We start from the raw sequence: 6902 nt of genomic DNA on the forward strand, positions 1-6902 counted from the left end.
GTGCTGGCAAAACTGGATGTCCATCTGCAAAAAAAAATTAAACAGGAACCATACCTCATACCATACACAAAATCTAATTCAAAATGGATCAGAGACCTAAATATAAAACCACAAGCTATAAGATAACAGAAAAAAAAAAACAGGGTCAACGCTAGAAGCCCTAATACAAGGCATTAACAGGATACAAGCCATAACTAACAAAACACAAACACCAGAAGATAAGCTAGATAACTGGGATCTTCTAAAAACTAAACACTTACATGCTCATCAAAAGACTTCATCAAAAGAATCAAAAGAGAACATACAGACTGGGAAAAAAAAAATTGGCTATGACAGATTCGACAAAGGTCTAATCTCTAAAACCTACAGGAAAATCCAACACCTCTACAACAAGAAGACAAATTATTAACTAAAAAATGGGCAAAGGATATGGACAGACACTTCACCAAAGAAGACATTCAAGTGACTAACAGACACACTAGGAAATGCTCTCAATCACTAGCCATTAAAAAAAATTGTAAATCACAAAAAAAGACCAGACTTACTGGTCTGATAGAGACAGAAGAAACCCAAGAATATGGCCCCCAGATACCCTTTTAACTCAGTACTGAAGTTACTCCTGAGGTTCACCCTTCAGCCAAAGATTAGACAGGCCCATAAAACAAAATGAGACTAAATGGGCACGCCAACCCAGGAGCAGGGACAAGAAGGTAGGAGGGGACAGGAAAGCTGATAATGGAGAACCCAAGGTCAAGAAGGGGAGTGTTAACATGTCGTAGGGTTGGCAACCAACGTCACGAATAAGTGTGTATTGATTGTTTAATGAGAAACTAATTTGCTCTGTAAACCGTCATCTAAAGCACAATTAAAAAAAAAAAGATCATGATGAAGCTATAGGGAGTAACCCTCCCAGAGCTGGCCCCACCCATCAGCTCTGGCTGCTGGAGGCTGGGCAGAGATCCACCGAGCCTTCTTATTCTAAAAGGGACCTGAAAACCAAAAACCAAACCCAGTGCCATTGAGTCAATTCCAACTCATAGCGACCCTATAGGACAGAGTAGAACTGCCCCACAGAGTTTCCAAGGAGCGCCTGGCAGATTTGAACTGCCGACCGTTTGGTTAGCAGCCGTAGCTCTTAACCACTCAGGGTTTCCTGAGGCTCATTTATATACAGCAGGCCCAAGAATCGCCTCCCTGCCTCACCAAGCAGCAAGTGCCCTCCTCACTTCTTCTAAGTCTCCACGCCCAGATCTTTTGATGCCTCTCTCTTTTCTCATTTAAAATTTCCTCTCATGTTTATTTTAGTGATTTTACCTATTTCTGTATTTCAGGGAGGCAGTCGAGTTGGCATAAGACGGTAACTGAAATGACTAACATTGGCTCCTCAATCTTTTGGGTCCCTGAACCTGATCCCATCCTCCCATCCATTCCTTATCCATCCATGTCTTCATTCATACAGCAAACACTTACTGAAGGGCAAAATAGAGTTCTGGAATCCAACAAATCTGGATTTGAATCCTTCCTAAACTTACTGCCTATGTGACCTGAGACAAGACACTTAACCTCTATGAGCTTAGTTTTCTCCCGTTTACAGTGCCTGTTTAGCAGAGAAGAAACTGGAAATGTAGCTGGGAGAGAAGACTTGAACCTTGCAAGGTTGTTGGGAGAATTACAAACACTGCAGGTGAAGGGCTCACTCTGGATGGGAACTAATGAAGAATAAACCAGTCAACCAACCAGTGTGTGTCTGACGCGTGTGTGTCAGGGCAGAGCTGCACTCCATAGGGTTTCCAGTGGCTGGTTTTTCAGAGGCAGACCACTAGGTCTTTCTTCTGAGGCACCTCTGGGTGGATTTGAACCACCAACCTTTCACTTAGCAGCTGAGCATGTTAATAGTTTGTACTACCCAACAAACAAGAACTCCCAATAAATGGTAGCAGTTGTTATTTCTCCATGGCCAGCACTGGGCAGATGCAGCCCTTCTCCAGGGTCCTTTAAGTCTCAGGATCAGGAAACCAGTGCCCTCTGGGAGTTCATCTTTAGTTTATTTCCCCAAGAGATTATTAGCTAATGACAAATCTAAATGAGACTCTGACCAAGCCTCTCCCACAGTGATAGTGACAAAGTTTCCCTGTCCTTGAAGGAAGGGAGTGGGTCCTGCTTGGCAGGGAGGGGAAGGAGGCCTGTGTTCGTGGAGCAAAGAGCCCTTTGTAAAAGACTTTCCCTGATGACAGCAGGGTTTAATCAGATTGTTCTGGGTTGGGGAAGTGGTGATAAGACTAATACAGTTGAGCATAGTGTTTGTTTGATTGTTGGAACTCTATGACAAGCAGAGCACCTGGAAGGTTGCCCAGAAGAGCAGAGAGACCTCGTTGGTCCTTCTCAAAGGAAACGAGGCTTTTCCCTCCTGCCAAAGGATCCTCCACTCCTCAAACCCTAGAAGCAGCTTCTTTCTGACTATATGAGACAAGAGGAGGGGCTGGAGCTCTGGACCAGACTTCTAATACCGCCTCTGCCAGTTCCTAGTCTTTCTGAGTCTTGATTTTTTTTTTTAATAAATGAACATGAGAAAGACCTACCAGGAAGGGCTGAGGTGGGGTTTACATAAGGGGATAGATGAAGAGTGCCTGGCACACAGTAGGTTCTGGGACAAAAGTTGGCTTCCTCCTTCTCCCTTTCCTCTTCAGCCTCTGCTTCCTACTCTGCTCATACTTACACACAGCCAGGTGTGTACCCCTCCTGACCAAGCATCCTCAGGACTTCTCATACCCACCCACTCCCTGACTCCACGCTGCTGGGCTGAATAGAGCCTTGACTTCTAGAATATGCTGCCCATCTCCTTCTCCACTCCATGAAAACTCTTTCCGTACCTCGAGGCCAGATCGCATCTGCCACCCTGCCTGATGTCACGGCCCATCCTGACCACGCTGTCCCCAGAAACCTTTTAAGGACGTAACTGGCTCCTCTGGTTTCCTGGCACAAACTGTACTTTTGGTGATAACATCTGCCCCTGCCATGTCCTCCATCAGACTGTGAGGGCCTGGAGAGCAGAGGCAGGACCTGATTCACCCACCTTTGTAGGTAGTTCAATGTGTAGCTCAGTGCTCTTCTCAGAACAGGGGTCTAAAAACTGGTGATGGCTGACTGACAGATAGACCCACTGGATTCCCTTATCAAAAGTCCAGACCTTCACCTGCCCCCTTCGCCACAACAAGATGGCAAAGAGGAGACCCTTACCATTTACTTTGCAAAGCATACAGGCCTTTAAGGAAGAGGAGGTCCTCGAAATGGGTGTCTGTCCCCAACTTTGAGGCCCTTTACACTCTAGATGTGTGCCCTTCAGGAAGCAGAGGAAGACATGCTCACTGTTCAGGCCACAGATTCCTGGAATGATGGAGCTTGAATGGACACTAGAGATTATCCAGACAAATTATCTCATTTCATGCTGAGGAAAGTTGGGCTCGGAGAAATTAAGAGACTTTCCGAAGGTCACATACATGTGGCGCATCATGAACTAGAGCTCAGGGCTCTTCCTCCATTCATTTCACTCTAAGCATTCAGCCAACATTGAATGCCCACTGTGGGTTAGGCCCTAGCTAGGCATTTTCACATCCATTCTTGAATTTAATTCTCAACGTGCTGCTTGAGGTTGATACTGAACAGAAGGGCAAACTGAGGTGTCAGAAAAGGGAAATGAGTGGCCCAAGGCCTATGGCTAGTAAGTGGCTGAGTCAGGACTTGAACCCAGATTCTTCAACTGCCAGCACCCTTTTCATTAACCATGCAGCCCCTCTTTGGCAATGCTGAAAGTTTGCTGGGAGAGCTGGCACCCATGCCGGGAAAGAGGCAGTGTTAAAGCCTATCAAAGAGATTGGGTGGCACAGTTGATGACAGAAGGCCACAGCAATGGCCTTTTGATAGAATAGGGCCCTGCTTTGTATAGCATGGAAATCAGACCTCACAGTCCTCAGGAATGCTGCAGGACAGCTCAGTACAGCTGAGAGCAGACAAAGTCCCAGGCCAGCTGAGCTTCCTGATGACAGCCAGGTCCCACACCCCATCCTGGTTTGACTCACGCCTCCTTCTGGATGCCTCCTATAATGCAAGCATCATCCATACCCAATCCTAGTTTCCATACTTTTATCTCCTTTGGGTCTCAGTTTCCTGGCCTCAGATGGAATGATAATAATGGTGTATGTGAGAGTTTTTTTCCCTGAAGCACCACTTTGTGGAGGTCAAGGCTCCATTCAAATGCCTTTAGTCCCCACATATGCCTCATAGTAATGACAGTTGTTACTTGTTACTAAGCACCAACTAAATTGTGGGACTTAGTTGCATCCTTACCCTTATACAGTAGATACCATTAATATTCCCATTTTACAGATAGAAGAACTGAAGAACAGAGCAGTTAAGTACGTTGCCCTAGGTCACATAGCTAGTAAATGGCAGAGCTGCAATTTAACCTCCAATTGCCATTGAGTTGGCTCCGACTCATGGTGACCACATGTGTGTCAAAGTAGAACTGTGTCCCATAGGGTTTTCAATGGCTGATTTTCAGAAGTAGGTCACCAGGCCTTTATTCTTAGGTGTCTGTATGTGAACTGGAAACTCCAACCTTTCTGTCACCAGCTGAGGGCATTAACCATTTGTATCACCCAGGGACCCCTGATTTAATCACAGTATCATCCAATTTCAAATCCAGGGCTCGCTCTGTTACATCATGATACCTTATCCACTGTTCAAAGCCCTACCTCCATAATGTGCCTCAACTTCTCTTCAACCCGAGCATCATTCACGTAGGCCCACTCACTGGTTCCCTCTGTGTTTTCTACCTGGGATAACCTTCTCCTTCTCTCCAATAACCTAAATGTATATGCTTGTATTTTGGGTGTGTGCATATTCATATGAGTTTAGATGTTGTTGCTGTTGTTAGGTGCCATTGAGTCAGTTCCAACTCATACCCACCCTATGTACAACAGGACGAAACACTGTCCAGTCCTGCCCCACCCTCACAATCATTGCTATGTTTGAGCCCATTATTGCAGCCACTGTGTAAATCCATCTCGTCGAAGGTCTTCCTCTTTTTTGCTGACCCTCAACCTTACCAAGCAGAATGTCCTTCTCCAGGGACTGGGCCCTCCTAATAACATGTTCAAAGTACATGAGACGAAGTTTCTCCGTCCTTACTTCTAAGGAGCATTCTGGCTGTATTTCTTCCAAAACAAATTTGTTCATTCTTCTGGCAGTCCATGATAGATTCAATATTCTTCACCAACACCATAATTCAAAGGCATCAATTATTCTTTGGTCTTTTGCATGCATATGAGGCAATTGAAAATATTGTGGGTTGGGTCAGGCACATCTTAGTCCTCAGAGTGACATCTTTGCTTTTCAACTTAAAGAGGTCTTTGGCAGCAGATTCGCCCAATGCAATACGTAATTTGATTTCTTAACTGCTGCTTCCTTGGATGTTGGTTGTGGATCCAAATAAAATGAAATCCTCGACAACTTCAATATTTTTTCCATTTGTCATGATGTTGCTTATTGGTCCAGTTGTGAGGATTTTTGTTTTCTTTATGTTTGGATGTAATCCATATTGAAGGCTGTAGTCTTTGATCTTCATCAGTAAGTGCTTCAAGTTGTCTTCACTTTCAGCAAGCAAGGTTGTATCATTGCATAATTGCAGGTTGTTTTTGGGTCTTCCTCCAATCCTGATGCCACATTCTTCATCATATAGTCCAGCTTCTCGGGTTATTTGTTCATACATACAGATTGAATAAGTATGGTGAAAGGGTACAGCCCTGATACACACCTTTCCTAATTTTAAACTACACAGTAACCCCTTATTCTGTTTGAACAACTGCATCTTGGTCTACGTACAGGTTCCACCTGAGCACAATTAAGTGTTCTGGAATTTTCATTCTTCTCAATGCTATCCATAACTCGTTACATTCCACACAGTTGAACGTCTGTGCATAGTCAATAAAACACTGGTAAACATCTTTCTGATATTCTCACACATCTGTCAGTTTGTCATACTGTGGTGGGTTGTGTGTTGCTATGATTCTGGAAGCTATGCCACTGGTATTTTCAATACCAACAGGCTCACCCATGGTGGACAGGTTTCAGTGGAGCTTCCAGACTAATATAGACTAGGAAGAAGAACCTGGCAATCCACTTCTGAAAAAATTTGCCAGCAAAAACCTTAGGAACAGCAACAGAACACTGATGAGTTTAGATACATATATTTATATCTATGTGGGATTTCTGCTGGGTGATTTTGGGGGGAGACTAAAGGAAAAAAGAGTTTGTTCTAAAGTGAGTGCTGTCAGGAAGCAGGGACAATTTGCTGGTTGTATATGTGTTCCTAGGCGGCACAAACAGTTAAACACTTGGCAACTAACCAAAAGGTTGGTAGTTCGAACCCACCCAGAGGCACCTTGGAAGAAAGCCCTGGTGATTACTTCAGAAAGATCACAGCCATTGAAAACCTGTGCAGTGCAGTTCTGTTCTGACACACACGGGGTTGCCATGAGCTGGAATCAACTTCAAAGCAACTGGTTTTGGTTTTTTAATCTAGCCCTGTTGGTCAAAGAAGGCAGGTACATCATTCAAATCTGGATTCTTCCAACTCTTGCCTTGCCAGCCTCCTGAAAGCCATTTGGGTTGTTAAGATTCTACCTGCAGCCCACGACCTACTTGGGATTGGAGTCAAGAGAAGCAGAAGTGTCCTATTTCTTTTCTCAAGGTTCCTCCCTTAAATTAGTTCATTGGCACTTCAGGTAGTAAGTTCCCAGGTAGTAAGTTCAAGGTTTTAGTAGACCTGGACGTGAGGAAGTAGGTCTTGGGTAAGGTAAGCCAAACTGGTAGGGGGGTAACACCTGCTGGGTGGGAGAGCTTAC

This window comes from Elephas maximus, chromosome 19 (genome assembly GCF_024166365.1).
Source record: "Elephas maximus indicus isolate mEleMax1 chromosome 19, mEleMax1 primary haplotype, whole genome shotgun sequence".
NCBI classification, from domain to species: domain Eukaryota; kingdom Metazoa; phylum Chordata; class Mammalia; order Proboscidea; family Elephantidae; genus Elephas; species Elephas maximus.